We start from the raw sequence: 26,364 nt of genomic DNA, 5'->3' as shown, positions 1-26,364 counted from the left end.
CTTGGGCCAGGGCGCAGCATCCCCACCGCAGCTTGGGCTTTCAGAGCCTGGGCGTGAAGCCAAGCTGGCCTCAGGTCGCGGCTCTTTGAAAGCGCGAGTGGGAACAGTGCCCTCCGGCCCGGCTCGTCCGCAGCTGGCCACAGCAGCATCTGACAGGCGTCCTCGGCTAGTGTGCACCTCCCTGGAAACCCAGGTATCCCACCCGGTTCGGGGCCGTCTGCTCCAGGCGCCCGAGCCTGGCCTTCTGAGAATGAAGACTTCCCATCCCCCTCCTTCTCCCCTCCTGCGGGGCGGACCCCCGAGCCCTAGCGAAACTACAAAGCCCACAATCCCTGGGGTGCGCGCGCTGTCTTCTGGGAGATGTAGTCCTGGACGCGGGGCGCCCCCGGCGGCCCAGAGCCGCCTAGACTCCATATCCCAGCATGCCGGCGCGCGTGCGGGGGGCGGAGGGAGGGAGAAACGGGGAGGATGTGAATGGGGTGGGGGCAGTCGCCCCTGTCCCCCACCCTTCCCTTCAAGCCGGGCAGGGGTGGGGGGAGGGGCCGGGCTGAGGCGGCGGCGGCGGCGCTCGGGTAGGGCTGGGCCAGGCAAGGGCGGGACTAGCCCACGGCGGGCGGACAAGAGAGCCGCGAGCTAACGGGTCCGGACGCCGGCGGCGGCAGCGGCGACGGCTTTCTGCGCCGGCGGAGGCGGCGGCAGGAGCGGCGAGTATGGCCCGCGCAGCGCCGGGCGCTGACTGAGGTGCGCGGGCGGGATGAGGGCGGGCGGGATGCGGAGCGCCCCGGGCCCCCGGCTGCCCAGACCTCCCATGCGCGGGCAGCTGGCGCGGCCCAGCGGCCCGGACCGGCCCGGTCCAGCCCCGCAACTTCCCCCGGGCCGGGGCACCGGGCTCCCTCGTGTAGGCGGGGGTCCGCGCGCGTTGGCCTCATTCCGGATCCCCGCCTTCTGTTCTGCAAGTCCAGCCGCTCCCAGCCTCCCAGGGCTCCCGCTCCGCTCCTCTGCCGGTAGCCCCCAGCCCCAGCCCTCGGAAGAGCTCCCTGCCCTGGTCCCGACTTCATTCCACTCCCTAGTTCGTACCCCTAACCCCTGGCTCTCCCGGCCTCTGCTCCACCTGGGAGACCCCGGCCCCACTCTTGGCCGGAGCCTGTCTGCCCCATCAGCACCTCTCTCCTCTCTCCCCTGTGATCTTTCCCCTACCTGGCACTGCCCCCTAACCACCCTCAGTGGCCCAGTTCTCACGGCTCGACCTTCCTACTTTGGGGAAACTGAAGCACGTAAGCCAGAAACTTGGCCAGTGCTCCAGTCCCGTGGAGGCTGGCCTGAACCCCGTCTCTCCTCTCTCCTGTTCCTTCTCTGCCTGGGAATGGAAGTCATTTCTTCCCCCCAGTCATTACCCTGTGACTGGACCAAACTTCCACCCCCTGCTACAGCTCTGGGCTGAGCTCACTTGATCTCCCCTTAGCTTCCTGTCACTCCTGTTGGCCTTCCCTACTTCGCATAGCCCATTCCGGGCCCCCTCTGTCTGTAGAGGAGTCACCACCCATTGCTTGCTTGCTCAAGTTAGCCTTTCGAGTTATCTTTTGCCAACTGCATCCACCTCCCGTCTCCCATCTCCCATCTTGCCTCTTGCTTTACAGCTGCGTAAAGGAGCGGAGGACTGAGTCAAAAGTGGTGTTGGAGAAAGGGACTAAAGGGGCTAGAGTGCTGGGGGCAGGCAGGGACCTGGGGCCTCTTTTCAGTCAAAGCCTCTAAGGGGGTACACGCACTCTGGGGCCTCTGGCCAGTAACTCACACTCCTGCCTCGTCTTTGGGACGAATGTTTGGAAGCTCGTTGGCCACCCCTTCCTTGCCCGGTGGGCTCTGAAGCCTCTCTGAGGTGGAAGGTATCCCTGGTTTTTAGAGAGAGGGTGGCATAAGAGGAGTCTGGGAGACCACACCCCTCAGCTTCATCTTGCTTCTGCTGCTAACTTTGGAGGGGTTGCCCTTTCAGGGAGGGATGCCTGCTGGCTGCCCTGATCTCTCTGTGGAGGAAGGCACAGAGTATGTGGGCGGTGATCTCAAGTTTTGTCGTGGTGCTCAGTATTTAGAGGGAACGAGGGCTCAGAAAGGTGGCACAGATTTGCCTGTATTATTCAGTTTTTTGTTTTGTCCTCTTCAGATTTTTTTTTTTTGCGGGGGCGGGGGGGCGGAGGAGGATGGTCATCCATTCTACCCCAGTCCCCAGTTTCCAGTGGGATGGGTGGAGGAAGGGAGGGACAGGAGGCTCCAGGAGTTCTGTGGGGTCCTGAAGGAGCAATTTTGATCTGAACCAGATGGTTCGCTGCTTCAGCAACCCCCTTCCCAGCCCTCCCCCTTGGCTGTGAATTGGATGCTTTTAACCTTGTAACTTGAGAATGGAGGAAGGGAGGCCAGGGGGCCAACTGTCTGTGTGGGTGTTTATGTCTGCCTCTGCACCCTTGCCTGCAAGCCTGGCAGGGGCCTGTGGGAGTGACCACGCATGGGAGTGCATTGTTGTGATGTGCTGTGGCACGCTGATGGCTCCTGGGAACTTTTGGAGTGCAAATCCCAGATAAAGCCAAGCTTCTAAGAGCAACTGGCTATTGCCTCAGGGGAGCATTTCTACTCCAGCCAAGCCTCAGGGTAAGGACCACTCTTCTTGAGAAGGCACCTGAGATTAAGGAGTCTGCAATACCAGGATTGGGGATTTGGGGAGGCTTGGTTTTTCCATGTCTATTCTTGGCAAAAGAAGACCTGAGGGGTAGGGTCTGGGGAGAGGGATGGGAAATGGATTCTTTTGCATTGTTCTGTACCACGTCCTGCCTTATTTTGGCGGTATTTGTGTACTTCATTTTGGCTGTCATTAGACTGTGGATGCTCTTCAAATGTGTCCTCATTTTCTGAAATACCACCACCTGGCTTGGTCCTCAGCACATAGTGGGTGTTCAGTAAGTGAATTACAGCAGAAGGTCTCATGGTTACAGGTTTAGGGAAGGATTCTTCACCCTTGACTGAGAGTCAGAGTCCCCTGGAGAGCTCGTTAAGGCACAGATTGTGTGTGGGGGGGGACTCCAGAGTTTTATGGTTTAATCTGGGTGGAGCCTATATTTTGCATCTCTCTCCAGCTCCCTAAGCTAACACTTTGAGAACCACTGGTTTGGGGCCATCACAATTGCTTGAGAGATTAATCCAAGCAGATGTAAAGTCTTTTTTTTTTTTTTTGAGATGGAGTCTCACTCTGTTGCCTAGACTGGAGTGCAGTGGCACGATCTCGGCTCACTGTAGCTTCCGCCTCCAGGGTTCAAGCGATTCTCTTGTCTCAGCCTGGCTGACCACCCATTCCTGGGGTGACAGAAACTTAGGATTACAGGCATATGCCAGGACACCTGGCTACTTTTGTATTTTTAGTAGAGACAGGGTTTCACCATGTTTGCTAGGCTGGTTTTGAACTCTTGACCTCAGGTGATAGGTGATCCCCCCTGCCTTGGCCTCCCAAAGTGCTGGGATTACAGGCGTGAGCCACCGCTCCTGGCCAGAGGTAAAGTCTTTTTTTTTTTTTTTTTTTTTTTGAGACAGAGTCTTGCTCTGTTGCCCAGGCTGGAATGCAGTGGCATGATCTCAGCTCACTGCAACCTCCGCCTCCCAGGTTCAAGCGATTCTCCTACCTCAGCCTCCCCAGTAGCTGGGATTACAGGTATCTGCCACCATGCCCGGCTAATTTTTGTATTTTTAGTAGAGATGGGGTTTCTCCATGTTGGCCAGGGTGGTCTTGAACTCCTGACCTCAGGTGCCCCGCCCGCCTCGGCCTCCCAAAGTGTTGGGATTAGAGGTGTGAGCTGCTACACCTAGCTCAATGTAGTCTTTTTTTTTTTTTTTGAAACGGAGTTTCCCTCTTGTTGCCCAGGCTGGAGTGCAATGGCATGATCTCAGCTCACTGCAATCTCTGCCTCCCAGGTTCAAGCTATTCTCCTGTCTCAGCCTCTCGAGTAGCTGGGATTACAGGCATGCACCACCATGCCCGGCTAATTTTTGTATTTTTAAATTTTTTTTTTATTTTTTGAGATGGAATTTTGTTCTTGTTGCCCAGGCTGGAATGCAATGGCACGATGACAGGTTACTGCAACCTCCACCTCCTGGGTTCAAGTGAGTCTCCTGCCTCAGCCTCCCAAGTAGCTGGGATTACAGGCATGTACCACCACGCCCATCTAATTTTTTTGTATTTTTAGTAGAGACGGAGTTTCTCCATGTTGGTCAGGCTGGTCCCAAACTCCTGACCTCAGGTAATCTGCCCGCCATGGCCTCCCAAACTGCTGGGATTACAGGCATGAGCCACTGTGCCCGGCCAGCTAGATGTAAAGTCTTAAGAGGGACTTTCTTCCACCTTACTTCCCCACCAGGCTATTCTGGCAGCTGTACTGGTTTGACTTTTCTTTCATTCTGATGTTGCCTAGGATTGGTAATGATTGGAAGGACACTGCCCCACGGTTTTTTGAAGGAAGGCCCCACAACCAAGCAGGAAATTTAGGAGCCGTGGCTTTGGAAAAGGGTAACTGTGTGGACATAGTGAAGCAAATTGCTACACCGGGCCCTCGTCTGGCCTGTGCCTGTTTCCCCAACCAAATGGGTTGGGGTGCCTGCCAAGTAAAGTCCTGCCATGGCTGCACACTAGACAGGGTGCCTGGGAGTCTTTGAAATTTAGAAAAGCAGGAGGCATCACTTACATTGTGCTTTGCAGAGCATTTTCCAGCTGTTGTTTTATAGGTCAGTGGAACATTTATAAGGCAGATACAGACTTAGGTAGGGTTACTGAGGAACAGAGAGATACACTGTGGGTCACACAGCGGCCCTGGGACTCCTGATTCCAACGCCAACGGAGTGGCTGCTGAACCAGTTGCTGCTAATAGCTTGAATCATGGCTGCTGTTCATTGAGTGTTTGCTGCCAGCCAGGCACGGTGCTAGGTGCTCTCTGGTGTTAGTGAATCCTCACAGCAACACTGCAAGGCTGGCGTTGTTGCCGCTGCTTTGTAGATGATGAACTGAGACTTACAGAACTTATCAGTCATGCCCAAACAGACAGCAGGAGGATCTGGGATTGAAACTCATGTCTTTCTGCCGCACAGCCCCTGCTCTTAGTTCCTGCTCCTTGTTGTGCTCAACAAACCTTAATTGTCCTTTGGGGTCGTCTGCCCCCAAAAATCTGAATTTTGTTTGTTTGTTGGTTGGTTTTTGAGACTGAGTCTCATTCTATCGCTAGGCTGGAATGCAGTGGTGTGATCTCGGCTCACTGCAACTTCCGACTCCTGGGTTCAGGTGACTCTCGTGCCTCAGACTCCCAAGTAGCTGGGATTACAGGCACGCACCACCACACCCAGCTAATTTTTGTATTGTTACTAGAGACAGGGTTTTACCATGTTGGCCAGGCTGGTCTCGAACTCCCGACCTCGTGATCTGCCCACCTCAGCCTCCCAAACTGCTGGGATTACAGGTGTGAGCCACTATGCCTGGCCAAGTCTGAGTTTTTTTGAGCCGAGAACTTTGCTGAGTGTTGTGGAGGAGACAGTAATGTCCAAGTTGCTGTCCCCTGGGAGGGGGATAAGACAAGTCCACCAGTAGATCTACAGGGGAAGTGGCCAGTTAAAGAAGGTCTAAGTCATCCCCATAGGGGGCTCAGAAAAGGCATTTGAGATGGGCTTCTAAGGGTAGGTTTCCAGGCAGTGCCTGTGGGCTGGAGGGGTGTGCAGGCCAACAGGTACAAAGACAGGCTATCACAAGGCACATTTAGGGAGTTGTCCCTTTTGTCTAGAGCATAGGGGATTTATTTAGAAAGTAGTAAGGAATCCTGTTTGGTTGCAACCAGAAACTTGGCTGCCTTTGGCAGCAAAGCATTTCCTTGGAAAGCTGTGGGAACTATAAAATCAGAGTGATGACTCAGGACCCAGGTCCCCTCCAGGGTCTTGGAGTGGGTACAGCAGGGACCAAAGGCCAGTCTCTTCAGGGAACCACTGTTGCCAGGATGCATCTGCTCCAGCTGTGCTCAGTCATTTTGTCACCACTTGGGATTCATATCCGAGGGAGGAAATGTGTGGTTGGCCCAAACTGGGCCGTGTTCCCTTGTTCCCTTCCTTGGCCAGTGAAGGGCTGGTGGCATGTTGGGCAGTTCCCTCGCAACCCTGCATTCAAAAGCAAAAGTCTCCAGAAGGAGAGAAAATAGACACTGCAGAAAATCAGTCCAGACAGGTGCTGGATAAGGACTTGAACTGACAGGTGGTGACACAGGGGGCTTTAGTCTGACTAGTTTCTGAGCAGACTGAGGGCAAACTGACAGCACAGTATGGCTGGGTCATAAGGGGACAGGGAGAGGAGGGAGGGAGGAGATGGAGAAGTAGATAGAGTCCAGGTGAGATATCATGCAGGCTGGCACTTGGCAATAGAAGCGGAAAAGTGGGAACAGTCTAGAGAGCTTGCAAAAGTAGCTGTCTTCGGAGCAGACACTTGATGGCCTGGGGCTTGTAGTTTCAGTGCCTGATGATGAGAGCTGGTTCCTTTACTGAAATGGGGCAGTCAGGAGGAGGAAGAGTTGAGGAGAAGGTGATGTGGACTTGCTTTGGAGGAGCTGTGTGCTTATGCTGACCACACAACTGGAATCCTGGTGAGCTGCCTGAGGTTGGGGGCCTTGCCCTGAGGCCGTGGGGCCCCTGAGCCCCAGAGGCTCTCTAGGTGCTGGACGCAGCTGGGGCTCTCTGCCAGCTGGGTGCTTTTGCATCTCTTCTGTTTCCACATGCAGCCAGGGATGGGCTTCTCCTTCCCCTTCTGTCCTTTCAGTTCCCATGTCCCAGCTTCCCTCCCACACACCTGAGCCCTTACCAACTAAAGGGCCTGGCCCTGCTTTCTGAAACCGAGTTTTCCTTCCTCTCTGCTCAGAGTGCTTGTTAATGGTAAGTCCTCATCAGCTATTAGGGTAGACATCTCCAAGTGACATGTCGCAAGGAGGGGGTCTGAACTTTACCTGCTATCTGGGAGAAATCAGGCTTTTTCCTCCAGTTATGCCATGCTCATCAGGGACCCCTGCCTATGTCCCTAACCAGCCATTTTAGAGTACTTCTTGTTGCTATTTATAAATTATTGTTGTAGTTATAACACATTGTCAAGCTTCCATGTTGCCGTTGTGGACCTTGTGGGGTTCCAGGGCACAGGCCGGGCTTTGGGCAATCCTAGCTTTCCAGCTGAGCCCTGGCGGTTTCCTGCTGCAGAAATGGGTGGGAGGGAGGCAACAGAGTTGTCTTGGGTGGAGGCAGGAGGAGCTATGCTGAAGGGTGCCTTATCCCTGCGGATTCTTAGAGCAGGTCATCTTCCTGGAGTGAAGAGGACTTCCTTCAATTCAAATATATGTGCTGTTTTACCTTCTATTAATGCAGCAGATATTACTGTGTACAATAAGGTGAATAAGGGCCAAGGTAAATCTAGAGGAAAAAAATGTAATCTTTTAAAATTTTGCCAGTCATGCTAAATGGGGCTCTGTCACCCAGGCTGGAATGCAGTGGTGCTGTCATAGCTCACTGCAGCCTTGAACTCTTGGGGCTCAAGTGGTCCTTCCACCTCGGCTTCCTGAGTAGCTGCAACTGCAGGTGTACACTATTTTGTGCCCAGCTAAGTTTTTTAATTTTTTTTTTTTTTTTAAGACAGAGTCTTGCTCTGTTGCCCAGGCTGGAGTACAATGGCATCATCTCGCCTCACTGCAAGCTCCACCTCCTGGGTTCACACCATTCTCCTGCCTCAGCCTCCCGAGTAGCTGGGACTACAGGTGCCCGCCACTACGCCCGGCTAATTTTCTTGTGTTTTTAGTAGAGATGGGGTTTCACTGTGTTATACAGGATGTTCTTGATCTCCTGACCTCATGATCTGCCCGCCTCAGCCTCCCTAAGTGCTGGGATTACAGGCGTGAGCCACCGTGCCTGGCCATTTTTTTTGTTTTTTTAAGAGATGGAAGTTTTGCTGTGTTTCCCAGGCTGGTCTTGAACTCTTGGCTTCAAGTGATCCTCCCACCTGGCTACATTTTATTTGCATGATGGTAATAATTAACACAACACACATAGTTCTGGTATCAGATTTTGAAAACAACTCAGCTTTTTCTTTCGGATGCTGTTAGTTTCCAGGTGAATGGGCCCGTCCTCCTGGGAGGTGGCATTGTGGGGCTCAGGGGCAGAGAGGGGACCCTGAGGTGTTGAGGCATGACCCAAGTACCTGCTCTGCTTTCTCTCTTGACTGAGCAGTCCTAGCCCTGTGGGCAGGCAGCAACCCCCAGCCTCAGCAGGTCAGCAGCCTTTAGAGGGAGAAAATTGGCAATAAATGTTAATAGCTAATTGGTCCACAGGGAACTACTTTGGTGTGGAAAAATCAACCAGTTATTTATTTGTGTGGCTAAAGGGAACTTAGAGGGACTAGGGCTGACAGTGAAGAGGGGAAGGTGAGGAGAGGCACAGGTCAGGGGATTGCCCTGCTCTGTCACCCCCTTCTCTCCACCCCCTGCTGCCTCCTTCACACCCCCTCCTTCCTGTCTTCTTCACAGGCTTCCTTTGAGTTTGCAAGGGACATTAGTAGAATGTGGAATCTCCCCTGCCCTGTAAGTCAGGTTTCCCCAACCTTTGTTCCTACCCAAGTTCAGTTAAACACAAAGCACCAGCGATTTGATGCAGGCAGTGAATTGGAACCTGAGTTTCAGGGGGAAGTGAAAGTTTCTGTGGGCCTGTGTGGAGTCTGTAGGCTACACAAGAAAAGGTGGCAGCAACCAAAGGGAATGAGGCTGTATGGGAAAGTAAAGGGGGAGGAGAGAACCCCGGCCTCCTCGGTTCCCATCTCTCTTGGGTGCTCTAGGGAGCAATGTGAGTCCCGGGTTCGGGTTGCCAGACCACAAGGGAGTTTCTGGGGCCTGGCCCTCTCTCTGTTCCTTCCTGTCCCAGAGGGCTTAGTATTTCCCTGGATTGAGGCCTGTTTAGTGTTTGGCTGTTTCCTGGGGCCTCCAGCATGGCTCAGAGATCCCAGGTCCGTGGGTAGGAGGAGATGGCGAGGAGAGGAATGGGCACCCCGTTCATGCTCCCCTTGTGAAGGGGACCAACACTGGCACTTGCTTACACTGGAAGAGGCTGTGGCATGGGAAGCAGGTCAATGGTTTGCGTCAAGGAGGTGCAGCCCAAGATCACAGTGGTGGCTGTTTGATGAAGGATTTTCCTCAGTGCCTGAAAAGCAATTTACTCTTGTCCTTAAAGCAGCAGTGGGCAGACTTTTAGAATGAGTGTGAGTTTTAATCTCAAGTGGCAGTGCCCAGCTGTCTGCATTCCTCAGTCCCTTCAGACCTGGCTCAGGTATTTTGGAGGGCATGGTCTTCCACCCATGCTGCCAGTCCTGGCAGTTCCTGCCCAACCTGCATCCCTGGCCATACCCTCCCACTCATGCTGTGCGGACAGAGTGAGGCCTGCTGGTCCTCTGTTGGCAGCGCAGAGGCCCAGGTGGAGGCCTGGGCTGGCCGAGGGCCCAAGAGCCTCAGGGCAGGTCTGTTTGGCTGTCCTCAAGGGAAAGCAGCTTGTTATTCTCAGGGGGCATGAGGGAGCAGCTGATTTTCACAGTCCAGGGCTTGGTCTGGTTGGAAGCATACAGGATTCTTGCTGCGTTAGCTACCCACAGGGTTTTGGTGCTGTGTGACCCAGGGCAAGTCATTGCCCCTCTCTAAGCCTGGGAGGCCGAGGCGGGCGAATCACCTGAGGTCAGGAGTTCAAGCCCAGCCTGGCCAATACGGCAAAATCCCATCTCTACTACCAAGACAACAAATTAGCCGGGGCCAGGCGCGGTGGCTCAAGCCTGTAATCCCAGCACTTTGGGAGGCAGAGGCGGGCGGATCACGAGGTCAGGAGATGGAGACCATCCTGGCTAACACGGTGAAACCCCATCTCTACTAAAAAAAATACAAAAATCTAGCCGGGCGAGGTGGCGGGCGCCTGTAGTCCCAGCTACTCGGGAGGCTGAGGCAGGAGAATGGCGTGAACTCGGGAGGCGGAGCTTGCAGTGAGCCAAGATCCGGCCACTGCACTCCAGCCTGAGCTGCAGAGCGAGACTCCGTCTCAAAAAAAAAAAAAAAATTAGCCGGGTGTGGTGGAGGGCTCCTATAATCCCAGCTACTGGGGAGGCTGAGGCTGGAGAATCACTTGAACCTGGGAGGCGGAGGTTGCAGTGAGATCACACCATTTCACTCGAGCCTGGGTAACAAGAGCGAAACTCTGCCTCAAAAAGAAAAAAAAAAAAAGAATTTAAAGCCCTGCTCAGAGATTCACTCTTAAGCCATCTGGTCAACCTGACAGAAGCCCGCCACAGCCCGAGTGGGGAGGTAGTACTGGGGACCCAGGAGGTCATCATGAGGGCCAGATGTCTGTGGGAATTGGCTTGAACTTTCTCCTAACCTGTTTGGATGCGTTAAACAGCAACCTGCTCTGGCATCTGCCTGGAGAACTCAGGCTCCTGCAGCTGAGGGGACTGTGCTTGGTTCCCCTGCGTCCAGTAGTTCCTCACCCCCACTTCCAACTCGTGCTCTGTCCTGGATTCAGGCAGAAAACTCCATCGGGTCTCTTTCCTCCCTTCTTACTCTGGCCACCATTTAGGTCCTGGGGTGACTGTTAATAGGATTCCCATTTTTTTATTTGCCAAGTTCTCCCCCACCCTTTTATGTCCTGTGCTCCGCTCTAGCCAGGCTTTTTCCCAAAGCCAGGGTGGGAGGTGGAATCACAGACATCCTGGGAGGCGCTGGGTCAGCCTCACAGCCACGTGGCAGATCTGTGAGGAGTTGAGAACCCGCTTGGAAGGGGCGGGGTAGGATCTCATTATAGAGAAGAGGAGGAAGGTAGTGAGGAAAAGGCCACACATACCAAGATACAAAGGCCTGAACTGAGAAGGCTGGGGACATTTGGGGACCTTGAGGAGTCCAGTTTGAGCAGAGCATAAGGTTTCCTGGATCGTATCCAAGAGGGAGGGGTAGGATAGAGGGGTCTGGGGAGAGATGGGCCCCAAGCCGCACCCTAGCAGGGAGGAAGGGGCAGGCTTTCCGGCAGCCTCTGGCTGTCCTGCGCTGGTCACAAAGAATTGTGCTTACAGGAAGTGTGGGAGGGGTTGTTAATGGCAGTTTGTTCACAGGCTGCTGAAGCTGCCAAAGGTCAGTCTGATAAGAGGGAAGAGATAGACTCCTTGAGTTTTGTAATGCCAGATAGCTGCCTTCTCGTAGCTGGCCCCACAGATACTGACAGTTGATTCTGGTGCTGCTGCCGCTCTGTCACCTCCTCCTGAAATACACAACCCCTGGCTTTGGCCCAGCTGGGTTTCCCCTGCCTGGCCACCAGCTCCCTTTCCCATCTGCGGTCAGCTGTGCACTGGGGGAGGGGACAAACCTGGCAAGACTGAGCTCATTCTGAGCCTGACTCAGGAGTTTGAAGCCTCCCCAGGAGTGGCGCCAGGGCTGTGGATGGAGCAGTGACTTCCAGACCCTTTCCGTTCCATTTTGGTCTCAGGGTTATCCTGCAGTCCAGCCAGCCAGACCTGGGGCCTTTGGGGAGTTCTGCCTTTACCCCAGAGCATTGGGAGGTCTGGCTTTTGTGCTGAGAGGAATTAGAGATGGGGATCTGATGAGATTTGCTTATGTGAAGACCACTTTGGCTTCCCTATGAAGAAGGAGTTGAAGGGGGTCTGTTTAGTAGATCTGGGGCTTAAGTGGTTAGGAGGCTGCTGTAGGTGAAGAATGACATTTCCTTGGATGGAGTGATGGTTGTAGACAGAGCAAGAGATAGAAAGATCTGAGAGACATTTCAGTGGTAAAAATTAGTTGAGATTTGTAATAGATTGGCTGTGAGAGATTGAGGAAGGAGGGCTCACATATGACTCCTATGGTTCAGAGTTAGATGGAAGGGGGTTCCTTTCCCAGAAATTGGCAATACAGAAAGAAGACTGGGTTTGGCTGGGCGCGGTGTCTCACACCTGTAATCCCAGCACTTTGGGAGCCCGAGGCGAGCGGATCACGAGGTCAGGAGATCGAGACCAGCCTGGCTAACATGGTGAAACCCTGTCTCTACTAAAAATACAAAAATTAGCCAGGCGTGGTGGCGGGCGCCTGTAGTCCCAGCTACTCAGGAGGCTGAGGCAGGAGAATTGCTTGAACCTGGGAGGTGGAGCTTGCAGTGAGCCGAGATCACGCCACTGCACTCCAGCCTGGGCAACAGAGCGAGATTCCATCTCAAAAAAAAAAAAAAAAGAAGACTGGGTTTGAGGGGCTTGGATTATGCATGAGTTTCGTTTGGAGCAGGTTGAGTTTGAGATACTTTTGGGATACCTCTAAGGTGTATCGTCTAAAAGACAGCATCCAGAAATTAGTGGGATAGATGGGTCTGGTGTTTAGGGGCGTGACTGGCACCATTTGAAAAGCCAGAGATGGTCAGGTATGGTGGCTTGCATATGTAATCTCAGCACTTTGGGATGCTGAAGTAAGAGGATTGCCTAAACCCAGGAGTTCGAGACCAGCCTGGGAAACATAGGGAGACCACGTCGGTACAAAATATTTTACGAAGTAGCTGGGAATGGTGTACATACCAGTGGTCCCCTCAGGAGGCTGATGTGGGAGGATTACTGGAGCCTGGGAGGTCAATCCTGCAGTGAACCATTTTTGCACCACTGCACTCCAGCCTGGGCCACAGAGCGAGACCCTTTCTCAAAAAAAAAATAAAATAAAATAAAATAAATTAAATTAAATAGAAAAAGAAAATCCAGAGATAATCCTTAAAGGTTGAAAAACACTTTTGGTTCAGGCACGGTGACTCATGCCTGTAATCCCAGCACTTTGGGAGGCTGAAGTGGGTGGATCACCTGAGGTCAGGAGTTCAAGACCAGCCTGACCAACATGGAGAAACCTCGTCTCTACTAAAGATACAAAATTAATCTGGGTGGTGGTGCATGCCTGTAATCCCAGCTACTCAGGAGGCTCAGGCAGGAGAATCGCTTGAACCCAGGAGGCAGAGGTTGTGGTGAGCCAAGATTGTACCATTGCACTCCAGTCTGGGCAACAAGAGTGAAACTCCATCTCAAAAAAAAGAAAGAAAAAACACTTTTGAGGGCTGGGTGCGGTGGCTCACACCTGTAGTCCCCGCACTTTGGGAGGCTGAGGCAGGTGGATTGACTGAGGTCAAGAGTTCAAGACCAGCCTGGCCAACCTGGTGAAACCCCATGTCTACTAAAAATATAAAGAATTAGCCAGGTGTGGTGGCACGCACCTGTAGTCCCAGCTACTTGGGAGCCTGAGGCAGGAGAATCGCTTGAACCCGGGAGGTGGAGGTTGCAGTAAGTGGAGATTACGCCATTGCACTCCAGCCTGGGTGACAGAGTGAGATTCAGTCTCAAAAAAAAAAGGCCGGGCGCAGTGGCTCAAGCCTGTAATCCCAGCACTTTGGGAGGCCGAGATGGGTGGATCACGAGGTCAGGAGATTGAGACTATCCTGGCTAACACGGTGAAACCCCTCTCTACTAAAAAATACAAAAAACTAGCCAGGCGAGGTGGCAGGCGCCTGTAGTCCCAGCTACTCGGGAGGCTGAGGCAGAAGAATGGCGTAAACCCAGGAGGCGGAGCTTGCAGTGAGCTGAGATCTGGCCACTGCACTCCAGCCCGGGCGACAGAGTGAGACTCCATCTCAAAAAAAAAAAAAAAAAAAAGGCTTTGGCCCCCATAGTGCATTACAAGTTGAGAAATGAAATGTAGGATCCTAACTTCCTGTTACGTTCTGAATGGTGTACGTTCTGTATGCGCCCTGCCAAGTAAGTAGCTTTATAAAGTTCTTGGCCAGGCATGGTGGCTCACACCTGTAATCCCAGCACTCTGGGAGGCCGAGGCAGGCAGATCACCTGAGGTCAGGAGTTCGAGACCAGCCTGACCAACATGGAGAAACTCCATCTCTACTAAAAATACAAAATTAGCCGGTCATGGTGGTGCATGCCTGTAATCCCAGCTACTCAGGAGGCTGAGGCAGGAGAATTGCTTTAACCCGGGAGGTGGAGGTTGCAGTGAGCCGAGATTGCGCCACTGCACTCCAGCCTGGGCAACAAGAGCAAAACTCTGTCTCAAAAATAAATAAATAAGAAAAATGATAGAAAATAAAATAAAGTTCTTGCAAATGAAATGGAAAATGGTTGCACATGGTGTAAGATTATATCATTTGGACTTCTTTAATTACACTGGCCAAAAATTCAATTTGAAGTGCCCTTTGATGTAAGGGAAACCTTTGACTCAGGTGCCTGTGGGTATGACTGGCCACACGCAGGGAAAATAATGCCGCTCTTGGTTCCCACGTGATGGAAGGTGTCTGCTCGTGGCACAGGCCTCTTTCCTCTCGGCATCTCTTCTCAAGATGCCTTCTGGAGTCCTGGGTTCACTCTGATGTGGAGCCTGTGTCCAAACTCGAACCAGGCACTGTGGCTGGGTGCACTGGTGCCCTGATTGGCCAAGCCTGGGTTACAGGGCACAGAGATGGCAGCTGGGGAGAGATGATTCCCCAAAGACCTGTTGTTCATGATAAAGATGTCTTTCATTGAGCTGGGCATGGTGATGCATGCCTGTAGTCCCCACTGCTTGGGAAGCTGAGGTGGAAGAATTGTTTGAGCCCAAAAGTTCAAATACAGCCTGGTCAACATAAAAAAAGATGTGATAGGCCAGGCGCAGCAGCTCACGTCTGTAATTCCAGCACTTTAGGAGGCCGAGGTGGACGGATCATCTGAGTTCAGGAGTTCAAGATCAGCCTGGTCACCATGGTGAAACCCTGTCTCTGATAAAGATACAGAAATTAGCTGGGTGTGGTGATGTGCGCCTGTAGTTCCAGCTTCTCAGGAGGCTGAGGCAGGAGAATTGCTTGAACCCAGGAGGCAGAGGTTGCAATGAGCTGAGATCGTGCCACTGCACTCCAGCCTGGGTGACATAGTGAGACTCTGTCTCAGGAAAAAAAAAAAAAAGTCATATATTGAAGTAGTGGTAGGTACCATTTTGACCCATGGAGACCATGCTTTGCTGTAGTTCTATTGCCATTTATTAATTTACCTTGTTAAAAGTTGAATGTTAGAATGTAAAATGGAACTTAAAATTGTTAAGTCATAGCCGGGCATGGTGGTTCACGCTTGTAATCCTAGCACTTTGGGAGGCTGAGGCAAGCAGATCACCTGAGGTTGGGAGTTTGAGACCAGCCTGACCAACATGGAGAAACTCTGTTTCTACTAAAAATACAAAAAAAAAAAAAAATTAGCTGGGCATCATGGCAAATGCCTGTGATCCCAGCTACTCAGAAGGCTGAGGCAGGAAAATCGCTTGAACCCAGGAGGTGGAGGTTGTGGTGAGCCGAGATTGCCCCATTGCACTTCAGCTTGGGCAGCAAGAGCCAAACGTCATCTCCAAAAAAAAAAAAAAAAAAAAATCATTGAGTCATTCCATTTGCAGATCAGGAAGTGGAAGTTGAGAAATTTGCCCAAGGTCCCCAAACCAGGAGGTAGAAGAACTGAGGCAAGAACCCAGGTTGTCTGAAGTGCAGACAGGAGGCTCTTTCCAGTATGGAGTACTGACTTTTTTGTTTGTTTTGAGATGGAGTCTTTCTCTGTCACCCAGGTTGGAGTGCAGTAGCTCGGTCTTGGCTCATTGCAGCCTCTGCCTCCCAGGTTCAAGCGATTCTCCTGCCTCAGCCTCCCCAGTAGCAGGGACGACAGGTGTGTGCCACCATTCCCGGCTAATTTTTGTATTTTTAGTAGAGATGGGATTTCACCACGTTCGCCAGGCTGGATTCAAACTCCTGACCTCAGGTGATCTGCCCGACGCAGCCTCCCAAAGTGCTGGGATTACAGGCGTGAGCCACCGCACCCAGCCTAAAGTGTTGATTTTTATGGCAAATGGTCCCTTCCTCCTAATGGCCCGGGGGAGATCTGTGTGTGGCTAGGTCCTGTCTGAGATGGAGACATTCAGTGACATCAGCTTCCTGAATGCCCACCCTCCTGTGCTGTTTCTTGCTGGCACTGGGATGAGGACATGGCTCTGTTGTGGCTGTGCTTTCTGGATTCTGTTGAGAGATTTGGGGTAAGTCGTGCTGCCTCTCTGTCTCCTTCTTTGGAAGAGAATGCCCAGGACAGTGGTGCCAGTTTCAGGTACAGAAAGACAAAAATAGCGCTCTTTTGGACTCAGTTCTCTGTCTCCTCCAGTTTGTGAGGGGACAGGTATTTGACTCAGCTTGGCAAAGCCAGGAATGGGGTATTGTAGTAAGAGCTCAGCAGTGTGCTCTGGGCTTTGAGTCTCTGACTTAAGAGGAGACCTCAGTTCGGTCTTACACAGGCTTCTTACCTCAGGTAAGTCACTTTGCTGGGGTCTCTGGGCCAGAGGTCAAGGCTGCCCCTATGAGGGCTTTGGGCTCTTTGAGGGTATGGCGTTATGTGTATATTAACAAAATGCTGGTGCGCCTGGGAACTTTGGGGCAGTGCTCACCAGCTCCTGAGTTCTCGGGAGTGAAGTTTGGGACTAGATGCCTCTTTCATTCTGAGCCTCTCCCTCCTGTGTCTTTCCTTTTGCCCTTCAGATGTTTGCTGACAGCCAGTTCTCTCCCGAACTGTCTGCCAGCCCAGACTGACCTGTCTGCCTCTCCTGCTCGGTGCTCAGAGCACCCTGCCTGTTTATGCCTGAGGCCGGTTCTAACTGGTCCCCTAATCCCGTCTCACACACACCTGTTCCCTTTGGCTTAGCCGTAGTGTCGCCTCTCGTCCCTGTTTCCTTCCTCTCTGTGAGGCTGAAACTCAATGTTACTTGGGGATATAGCACTCCACAGCCTACAGTCATTGGTCATTTAATCTTTGCAGGGAGTGTGTGAGGTTAGTAGGTAGGCATTAGCATGCTCATTTTACAAATGGAGGACCCGAGACCCAGAGAGGTATGATTTGCCCAAAGACACACAGCTGCTTTGCTATTGAGCACAGCCAGTCCTGGAATCAAAGTCCTCTGGCATTGGTCCATCATTCACTGTGAAATGTTAGTGCAGGCTGGGCATGGTGGCTCAGGCCCATCCAGCACTTTCAGAGGCTGAGACAGGAGAGTTGGGGTCAGGAGTTCAAGACCAGCCTGGGCAACATAGCGAGACCCTGGCTTTACAAAAACAAGCAATAACAACAAACAAAATGGTAACTCATAGGCATGAGTTAACCACATGTGGGGTGGGGATGCCCTAGCCTCACAATGGGGAGGCAAGGGCTTGAAAGCAGAGTCAGGCATGGTGTTGTGTGCACCTGTGGTCCCAGCTGCTCAGGAGGCTGAGGCTGAGGCAGGAGGTCAAGACTGCAGTGAGCCATGAACCCACCACTACACTCCAGCCTGGGCTGGAGTAAGACCTTGTCTCAAAGAGTGGTGGGGTTTGAAAGCAGGCCCTGGGCCCCGCCTCCTCACAGCCCCAGTCCCTGATAGCACCATCATGTGGGTGATGCCTGTGTAACCCCAAGCTATATAATAAAGCCAGACAACAAAGACAGCTCCCTGGGGGCCACTGTAATGGACCAAGGTCTGTGTATCCCTCCTTTCCACATCCCCCCAAACTTGACAACAGCAGTGCATGGCACAATGGATGTTGTCTTGGCAGGGAGCTTATAACTCAGCTTAGGCCAGATCCAGGAGGACAGGTCAGTCCTTGAGGAAGGGCAGCAGGGACCGAGGAGGGCCCCTGGCCTCCCCCGCCCTGATTTTTCTCACCGGGAATGAGGCTCAGAGGCGGTGCCAGGGAAAGGCCCACTTTGGGCCTACTCACAGCAGCGATAGTGCCACTTTCCAGAGGTGGTGAACTGATTCCCTAGCAACCAGGGGCCCTGCCTGAGTAGGTCACAGCACGTTGTCGGCTCCTCAGGAAAGAGGAAGACTGCTCAGCTAGAGCTCAGGACACATGAAGGCAGGTGTGTGCTGGGCTCTCAGGGCACTGTCCTCCCCAGCCCACCTCCCAGGGCTGAACCTTAGTGACAGGGAAAAGCAGGGTGTGGGCCAGCGATGCTTCCCAAAGCCACCTGCAGGGTTGATGCTGGAAGTTACCCGATGGCACTAAGCTGCCCATGGGCTCGCAGTGACCTCTCTTCCTAGCTGAAACTTCCAGGGTCCCTGTTGGACAGGAAGTGTCCAGAGGACACAGCAGCTGAGCAAGGGGCCCACCTCTGGTTCCCTCCGTCTTTTCCTTTGCGTTTCTGTACCTTCACTCTGGAGGGCTAGGCAGGGGGACATGACTTCCTTTCATTCTTGTGGTCCAAGCATGGATGCAAACACCTTCCTTGAGTTTCCATGAGCATAGCTGCCACAGGCTGACCTTTCCGAAAGACATTACTAAATATAAAAGGAGAACAAAAGAAAGCTAAAGATAGGGTGTGTGAAGAATAAAAACAGCCTGGCTCACAAAGAACAAGTTACTGGTTTGTTTCCAGGGCTTTCGGACCCTGCCCTGTTATTCCCCTTCCAGGAGATAACCACCTCCAAGGCCAGCAGACATCTGCACATCCTTTTGCCAGGCTCTCTGGCCTCCTAGTGCTGGCTTATCCACTGTCTAGGTTGTGTTCTAGGACCCGTGCCACCAGGAATCCTCTCCAGACTACTGGACCACCTTGTGGTCAGATCTCTGTTCTGCCCTCTTCTCTACCCAGGGCTGCTGGCTGTGGTGGTGGAGGGAGGGATGCCTGTTTCCCTAGGTCTCCCAGGTGATTGGCACCTATGTGACTGGACCTTTTAGGAGTGCAGCATTGTTCCAAGTAGGCCTTGGAATATGACCTACCTCTTGCCATACTGCTCAGGCCAGTTTAGCCCACGAGCTGCCATGCAAAAGGCTTTCTCCAACATCTGATCTTGGCAGAAACTATACAAGTCTCCCCACCTGGTTCCTTCCTCCCACTGGGCCACAAGAATAGAAACTGATAAGAAGTTGGCCTGGTTGATGGAAGTTTTTTGTGTAGGCTGGGGAAAAGATTGTTCTAGGTTTGGAGTGGGGCACAAAAAAAGCCCCACCACACGTCAATGAAGGAAGTAGATAAGATCCTGGCCAAAAAGTTCAGTTTCTAGCCTGTGGTGTCAGCTCTGCGTGCTGCTTAGCATCTGGGCGGGGCCCAGGAGCCAGATGTGACTCCAGGCTGCTGCTTGCTGGCGTGTGCAGTATGCCCATTTCATTCCAGGTGTTCACTTGCAGTCCCAAGAAATCAAAAGAACCACTGCCTCACAGGGAAATGTGGGGGTAGGATAGATTAAGAAGGGGGTCAAGGCCGGGAGTGGTGACTCACGCCTATAATCCTAGCACTTTGGGAGGCTGAGGCGGGCGGATCACCATAGTTCAAGAGTTTGAGACCAGCCTGGCCAGCATGGCAAAACCCTGTCTCTACTAAAATACAAAAATTAGCCGGGCATAGTGGCGGGCGACTATAATCCTAGCTACTTAGGAGGCTGGGGCAGGAGAATCACTTGAACCCTGGGGGCGGAGGTTGCAGTGAGCCGAGATCATGCCATTTCACTCTAGCTTGGGCGAAAGAGCAAAACTTGGTCTCAAAAAAAATAAATAAATAAAAAGGAAAGGGGGGTCAATTTGTCAGTTGTGGTGTCCCCCCCCCACCTATAACTTAGGAGCCCTTTGGAGGGATTTGCCTGGTACAAAGTAGGCCTCCATACCTGCAGCCTGGACTGTTGCTGTCACCATATTGCCTGGCCCCAGTGGCTCTAGCAGATACCCCACCTTGGTAGCTTGTCTGGGCAGGAGGATGAAAGATTATAGGCAGAGGTCATACCAGCCCGGTGGAGGAGGCGAGGTCTGTGACTGGGGCTGATGATGAGAAAGAACCTTGTTTTCACCTGTACCTTTGAGTGTGACACCAGCACTAGCCAGGTGAGCGAGCTGCTCCGACCTCTGGCCGCCAGGCTGGGACAGGGAAGCCTCTGAGACCCGAGGCTGCTGCACCCCCAGGGCCTCATGTCCCACAAGCTCTCAGCATTCTCAGGGGCTTAGCTTGTCCTGTGTGTTGGAGCTTTGGGCTGAGCCTGTTTCGGTATGCCAGCCGGGTCACTGTGCCACTGCCCTCTGGTTTGCAGAGGGCCTCTATGCCTATGCAGTGACTCCACAGACCCCATCTTGCAGCTTTCCTTTCCACTGAAGCAGTCACTTCCCCTGCTGCCTGGGCCCCTGTCTTGCGGGTTCGCAGTGCTGGTGGTTGGATTGTGACCTCTCTCCTCGTATTCTCTCCCCTATTCTCACATCCCTCACAGGATCTGGGGATAGATGGTGGATTTTTAAGTCCAGTCCTTCAACTCTGGGCCACAAAGACTGGCCTGGAGGTTCCAGAGCATATCTCCTCTTTCCCTTGGTATGCATGGGCGGGACTTGGAGGCACCCTAGCTTAGCCCCTTGCCATCAGCCCCTGCTGGGGTCTAGCAGGCCTGAGCCTTTTCCAGGGTGGTCAGCCTGCCGGAGCTTACAGTGGAGGGAGGGTAGGAACCAGACCAGAGTCCCTTGCCATGTTCCAGCCTTGATGTTGACATCCAAGAGTTGGGAGAGGGGGAGGGAATGCCCTGCCCTCCCTGCCACTTTGTGTGAGTTGCCCTGGCTGGGCTCTTTAGGAGAGCGTTTGTGTCCCTGCCCTGGAGTCTCCTCTTCCTGCTGTGTGCACTTGCTCGGGGTTGTTCCAGGAAGCCTCTGGTGTGGGGGGCTCTGTTGCCACCAGCTGATTTCCTGCCCCAGGTGCGTGGGTAGGGGAGGAGAGGGTTGAAGATTACCTGGAGAAATCGCTCGCTTTGCTTCCCTTTCACCCCTCTTCTGGAGAGGACAGCAGAGTGCACAGAGGTTCTCTTCTAACCCTCTCACACCCAACCTGGTCCTCCACAACCAGGCTAGAGCGTGTCTGTGTATCTGGGGAAGCCAGGGCTTGGGGAGGAGTGGACTGATCCGTGTTTTGTGAAGGTCAAGGAAGGCCCACTTTGATGAGGGTGAGTTTGGCAGGGAGCATGGTCCTGCTCGCCGAGGCGGGCTGTAAGTGGAGGACTGCGTCTGCCTTTTCCTCCTTGAAGCCCCAGCTCTGCCCTCAGCAGTAGTGCCCTGCTGGTGCTTAGTATTCCTGTCACTAGCTCTGCCTCCTTAGAGAGGGGAAAGTCTCCAGTTGGGACCCTGGGATGCCAGTCTCTGAGGTCAGCTGCCCCTGATACCTTCGGAAGGGGCAGCCCTCCTGGAGGAAGGATAGCTGTCAAAGCCAAGGAGCCCTGACTTTGTGGTAGGCTGGAGGGCTTGCAGGAAGTCCTCAAAACAGGAGCTCCACTGCTGTGCCCCTTGACAGAGCAGGAAGCTGGCCTGATTGTTTCCTGAGAGGACCCACCAGACCGTAGGAAAAAGGGCTTGGCTAAGAGGTCAGTGAGGGTTGTTCCCAGTCTGGCTGCCACTGCCTGGTGTCGATCAATAACTGTTGGCAGAACACACACATCTTGTTTTTCTCTTGTGATTCAAAGCATACTCCAGACATGCAGATGAGCGCAGAAGGAAAGAGGACCCTGACAGCTCCTCAGTGGCTCCTTATTATACATCCGCGGTGTGACCAAGATCAGAATCATAAGCAGTGATGAGCAGCCAAGCTACCTGGCATTCTGAATCCTGTCTTGAAAGGAAATCAGAGCAGACCGTCAGCACTTTAGTCCCTTCACCCTGGGAGATATGTGGTCCAGTTTAATGGCCCCTTGGAGGCCATCAGAGGGCAGGGTTGGGAGATGAACTTCTAACACTCCCCCCGCACCCCCAGCCATACCATGCCACCCCACATTCTCCAGACCCTCTCTGGCTTCCCCTGGGCTACCGTTTATTCATCCCACTTCCTACTTCCTCCAGAAGTCTCCCCTGGAGACTTGGGTTCCTCCCCCTGTCTCCTACCTTCGGGGTCTTCCACTCTTTTTCTGTCTCTGTTAATGTCTGAGGCTTTTGGCTCTGCAGAGAAACTCCTTATTATAATAATTTTGTATTCTAGAATCTTGTTCCTGGCTTGTGGCTCTCTGGCCTGAAGACTCAGGGAGCTGTTTAGAACGAGCTCAGGTCAGGCCTCTGCTCTGCAGGGTGTGCTAAAGTGGGGGCTGGGGAAGGGGTCACGGCCATGTTCCATAGGATGGACGTGCACCCTCCTCTGCTGGATGTAGGGGCGAGGATCAACCAAGGTAGAGCTGGCCCTGAAACCACAACCTTCCTGGAGGCTGGTGCCTGCTGGGAGTGGGACCCCAGGGAGGAGAGTTCCTGTGGGAAGCGGGGGCTGGGAAGGTGGAGCAGGGCTGGGGTGCTGTGGAGCCAGAGTGAGGGCTGTGCGGGAGGGGTTTGTGCCTTGTGATGCCATGGGGCTCCTGCAGAGCTGTGGCCCTCAGTCTGCCCAACCCAGGACGATAGCCATGGAGGTAGAGCTTTATGTGTGCCTTTATGTAATCCTCATGGAACCACTTCTAGATGGGCGCTATTCCCATTGCATAGATCAGGACCATGAGAGAAGTTACATGGTCAATAGCTGTCAAGTGGCAAACCCACAATGTGAATCCAAGTTTTTCTAGGCACTTTGTTCATCTCGAGATGCTTTGAGCCGAGGTGAACGGGTGAGCGATCTGGAAAGCCCCAGCTGGGAGAACTGCAGCCTGCGGTGCTGAGGGGAGTGAGCTGCAGGAGTTCCAGGTCAGCAGCTGTGGCGGATGTCTGTTGCTGGGCCCTTAACAGCAGCACGCTTCCACTGTCCCTGCTTGGTCCAGGCAGCTGCTTCAGCTTTACACGCACACCCCTTTCCCACAGGCTCGGATTTGCTCAATCTGGTTTGTACCTGAGGTCTCATGTTTCTGGGTGGTCCAAGAGAAGTTAGGGAAAGCTCTCACTTGTAGAATGTCAGAGATGGAAAAGTGGGGGCAGAATATAATTATCACTTTAATATGCATACTTATGTAATTCATAATAATGGTTTCAAAGCATTTTTTATAACTATCATTTCTTTTGATTTTTATAGCCCTGGGCTTATGTAGAGAGATGATACACTCAGTTGGGCAAACATTTATCGATGCCTCCTATATGGAGGACAGTGGTAGGCGCTGCAGTGGTACGGAGATGAGGAATTAAATAGCATTGTCTCTGTACCCTGAGAGTTCTTAGGGTTTATAAGTGAGAGACACATACATGTCTTTTTAGTTTCAGTGTAGAATCTTAATAAATGTGGGCCAGATTTGGCTTGGGATCCAAATTAGTTTGTTAGCCTTAGAGAGTAGGGTCTGATAAGAGATGAGGCTGGGGAGGAGAACCAGGTTTGGGCATCTCTGAATGCTATTTATGTTAAGGATCTTGACCTTGGCTGCATGAATAAGGGCACCCCATCTCATGCTTTTGAAATACATTAGCAGCTGAAAGAAATAGGTGAAACTGGAAATCACAGTGGTGGTCAGCAGTAACCAACGCGGAGATCATCGAGGAGGAAGAGAGTGGAGGTAGGATTGCTTCCTTTTGATTGTTAAAGAATCTTGGAAGCTGGGCACGTTGGCTCACTCCTGTAATCACAGCACTTTGGGAGGCTGAGGTGGGTGGATCACTTGAGGTCAGGAATTCGAGACCAGCCTAGGCAACATGGTGAAACCCCATCTCTACTAAAAATACAAAAATTAGCTGGGCGTGGTGGTGTGCGCCTGTAGTCCCAGCTACTCAGGAGGCTGAGGCAGGAGAATCGCTTGAACCAGGGAGGCGGAGGTTGTGGTGAGCCGAGATCCCAAGATCGTGCCCCTGTACTCCAGGCTGGGTGACTGAGTGAGACTCCGTTTCAAAAAAAAAAAAAAAAAATTATTGGAAGCTGGACACGGTGGCTCAACGCCTATAATCCCAGCACTTTGGGAGGCCGAGGTGGGTGGATCACTTGAAGTCAGGAATTTGAGACCAGCCTAGCCAACATGGTGAAACCCCATCTCTACTAGAAATAGAAAAATTAGCCAGGTGTGGTGGCACATGCCTCTAGTGCCAGCTACTCAGGAGGCTGAGGCAGGGGAATCGCTTGAACCTGGGAGACAGAGGTTACAGTGGGTTGAGATCACACCACTGCAGTCCAGTCTCGATAGAGGGAGAGCCCATCTCAAAAAGAAAGAAAGAAAGAACCTTGGAGCCTGGGCAATAAAGCAAGACCCCATCTCTACAAAAATAAAATAATCAGCTAGGTGTGGTGACATGTGCCTCCCAGCTACTTGGGGGGCTGCAGCAGGAGGATCACTCGAGCCATGGAGTTTGAGGTTGCAATGAGCCATCATCACATCACTGCGCTTTAGTCTGGGGGAGAGAGCGAGACCCTGTCTCTAATGAAAAGAAACAAAATAGCTTTTCTTCTTGGCCAGACAAGGTGGCTCATGCCTGTAATCCCAGCACTTTGGGAGGCCTAGGCAGGTGGATCACCTGAGGTCCGTGTAAGGTTAGCCGAGAGACAGGACGAGAAAGCGGGGGGGCGAGAGAGAGGGCAAGAGAGGCCGGGCGCAGTGGCTCAAGCCTGTAATCCCAACACTTTGGGAGGCCGAGGCAGGCGGATCACAAGGTCAGGAGATCAAGACCATCCTGGCTAACACAGTGAAACCCCGTCTCTACTAAAAAAAATACAAAAAACTAGCCGGGCGAGGTGGTGGGCGCCTGTAGTCCCAGCTACTTGGGAGGCTGAGGCAGGAGAATGGCGTAAACCCGTGAGGCGGAGCTTGCAGTGAGCCGAGATCCGGCCACCGCACTCAAACCTGGGCGACAGAGCGAGAATAAAAAAAAAAAAAAGAGAGGACAAGAGAGAGGACGTGAGAGAGAGAGAGAGAGAGAGACCCAAGGTCAGGTGAATAAGTTTATTAACCTGCCGGGCTGGTCCACCACAGTCAGAGGAGACAGCCCTGAGCTTACAAAATGAGGGGTTTATATGGGGGAGAGAGACCCTGGGGTTGTTTGTCAGTTAACTTTACCACATATCATCTCGTGACTGGCTTACAATATATTATCTTGTGAAAACAGGAATTTACAAGAGGGCATAACTTAGGTTTATCCACATTTCTCGTGACCTTCCCCGTGCCGCCCAGAGGGCTGTAATCTAGTAAGTTTGGTGACCTTGCTGTGGCGCCTAGATAAGGGTTCAGGAATGCAGCTGCAGAGTATTCAGGGTAACTGTCAGCTGCATTGTGTCAGAGGGCTCCTGGGGCAGCTTGTCCCTAACAGTCAGGAGTTTGAAACCAGCCTGGCCAACATGGCGAAATCCCGTCTCTGCTAAAAATAGAAAAATTGGCCGGGTGCGATGGCTCATGCCTGTAATCCCAGTACTTTGGGAGGCAAAGGCAGGCGGATCACGAGGTCAGGAGATCGAGACCGTCCTGGCTAACACAGTGAAACGCTGTCTCTTCTAAAAAATAAAAAAATTAGCCGGGCGTGGTAGCTGGCACCTGTAGTCCCAGCTACTTGGGAGGCTGAGGCAGGAGAATGGTGTGAACCCGGGAGGTGGAGCTTGCAGTGAGCTGAGATCACACTACTGCCTGGATGACAGAGTGAGATTCCATCTCAAAAATAAACAAACAGAAATTTGACCTGGAAATTAAAAATAACCTGCTTGGCTGCTTGGTAACAGTCTGGACTAGAATTTGGCTCCTGAATTAATTGTTCTGATTTTCAGTGGAACTTCAGGCTGGGCCTGTGTTGGCAAACTGGGGACTTAGTCGGATGGGCCTTCCATTGGGGTGTTTATATGGCCGGTGTGCAGTTTTCACTAGTCAGGTGAGAGACTGAAATGAGCAAATGGTGTGGAAGAGACTGAAGTCCCGTGTTACCTGGGCCAGGGAAGGCCTGCCCAGACCGCGTCTGAAAGATCCTGTTTGCATGTCTGCACTACCTACCCCATCCCTCTGTGGACTGGAATGAAGGGTAGCAGTGGGAATGGGAGAGCAGTTTGAATCCGGCCTTTCAATCAGTTGACCCCAGGGTATCTGTCTCCTTCCCTCACTGTGTTGGCTAGAGTTCTATGAATCTTGTTAGAGATGGTTTGATACCTGTTCCCAAGAGATTAGTATTGGCAGGGATGCCCAGTTTCCTGGTACGAATAGTTAAATCCAATTCATCCAGTCAAGATGCCACTGTAAATTTATACTCTAAACACATAGCAGTAATACATAAAAAGATAAAATTCTAAAAACATATTCATGCACGCCCCCGCTTTTCTACCCCTCACCACGCTCAGCATGATAAATATCCCTGTGGATGAGAAATAGACAGGAACTCAAGGAAGAAAGCCGGGCTCAGAGCGGGCCTGCTGGTCTCTGAATCTGGAAGCAGAAATTT

The 26,364-nt window shown here is 52.5% G+C and overlaps 1 protein-coding gene across 3 annotated transcripts in view; it reads left to right on the top strand.

Moving 5' to 3' along the window:
- The first annotated feature begins 566 nt into the window (after positions 1–566).
- ST3GAL2 (ST3 beta-galactoside alpha-2,3-sialyltransferase 2) overlaps positions 567–26,364 on the top strand; it is a 59,196-nt gene continuing 33,398 nt past the window's right edge. Inside the window, exon 1 of one of the 3 annotated variants that reach the window (XM_031658100.1) lies at positions 567–741. The gene's annotated coding sequence lies outside the window, so the exon portion shown is untranslated. Of the gene's footprint in view, positions 742–15,820; positions 16,125–26,364 lie in introns of those variants that run through there. The other 2 variants (XM_009196841.4, XM_031658099.1) reach the window with 2 other exon arrangements.

This window comes from Papio anubis, chromosome 18 (assembly GCF_008728515.1).
Source record: "Papio anubis isolate 15944 chromosome 18, Panubis1.0, whole genome shotgun sequence".
NCBI classification, from domain to species: Eukaryota; Metazoa; Chordata; class Mammalia; order Primates; family Cercopithecidae; genus Papio; species Papio anubis.
This window is presented reverse-complemented; position numbering and strand designations above follow the sequence as displayed.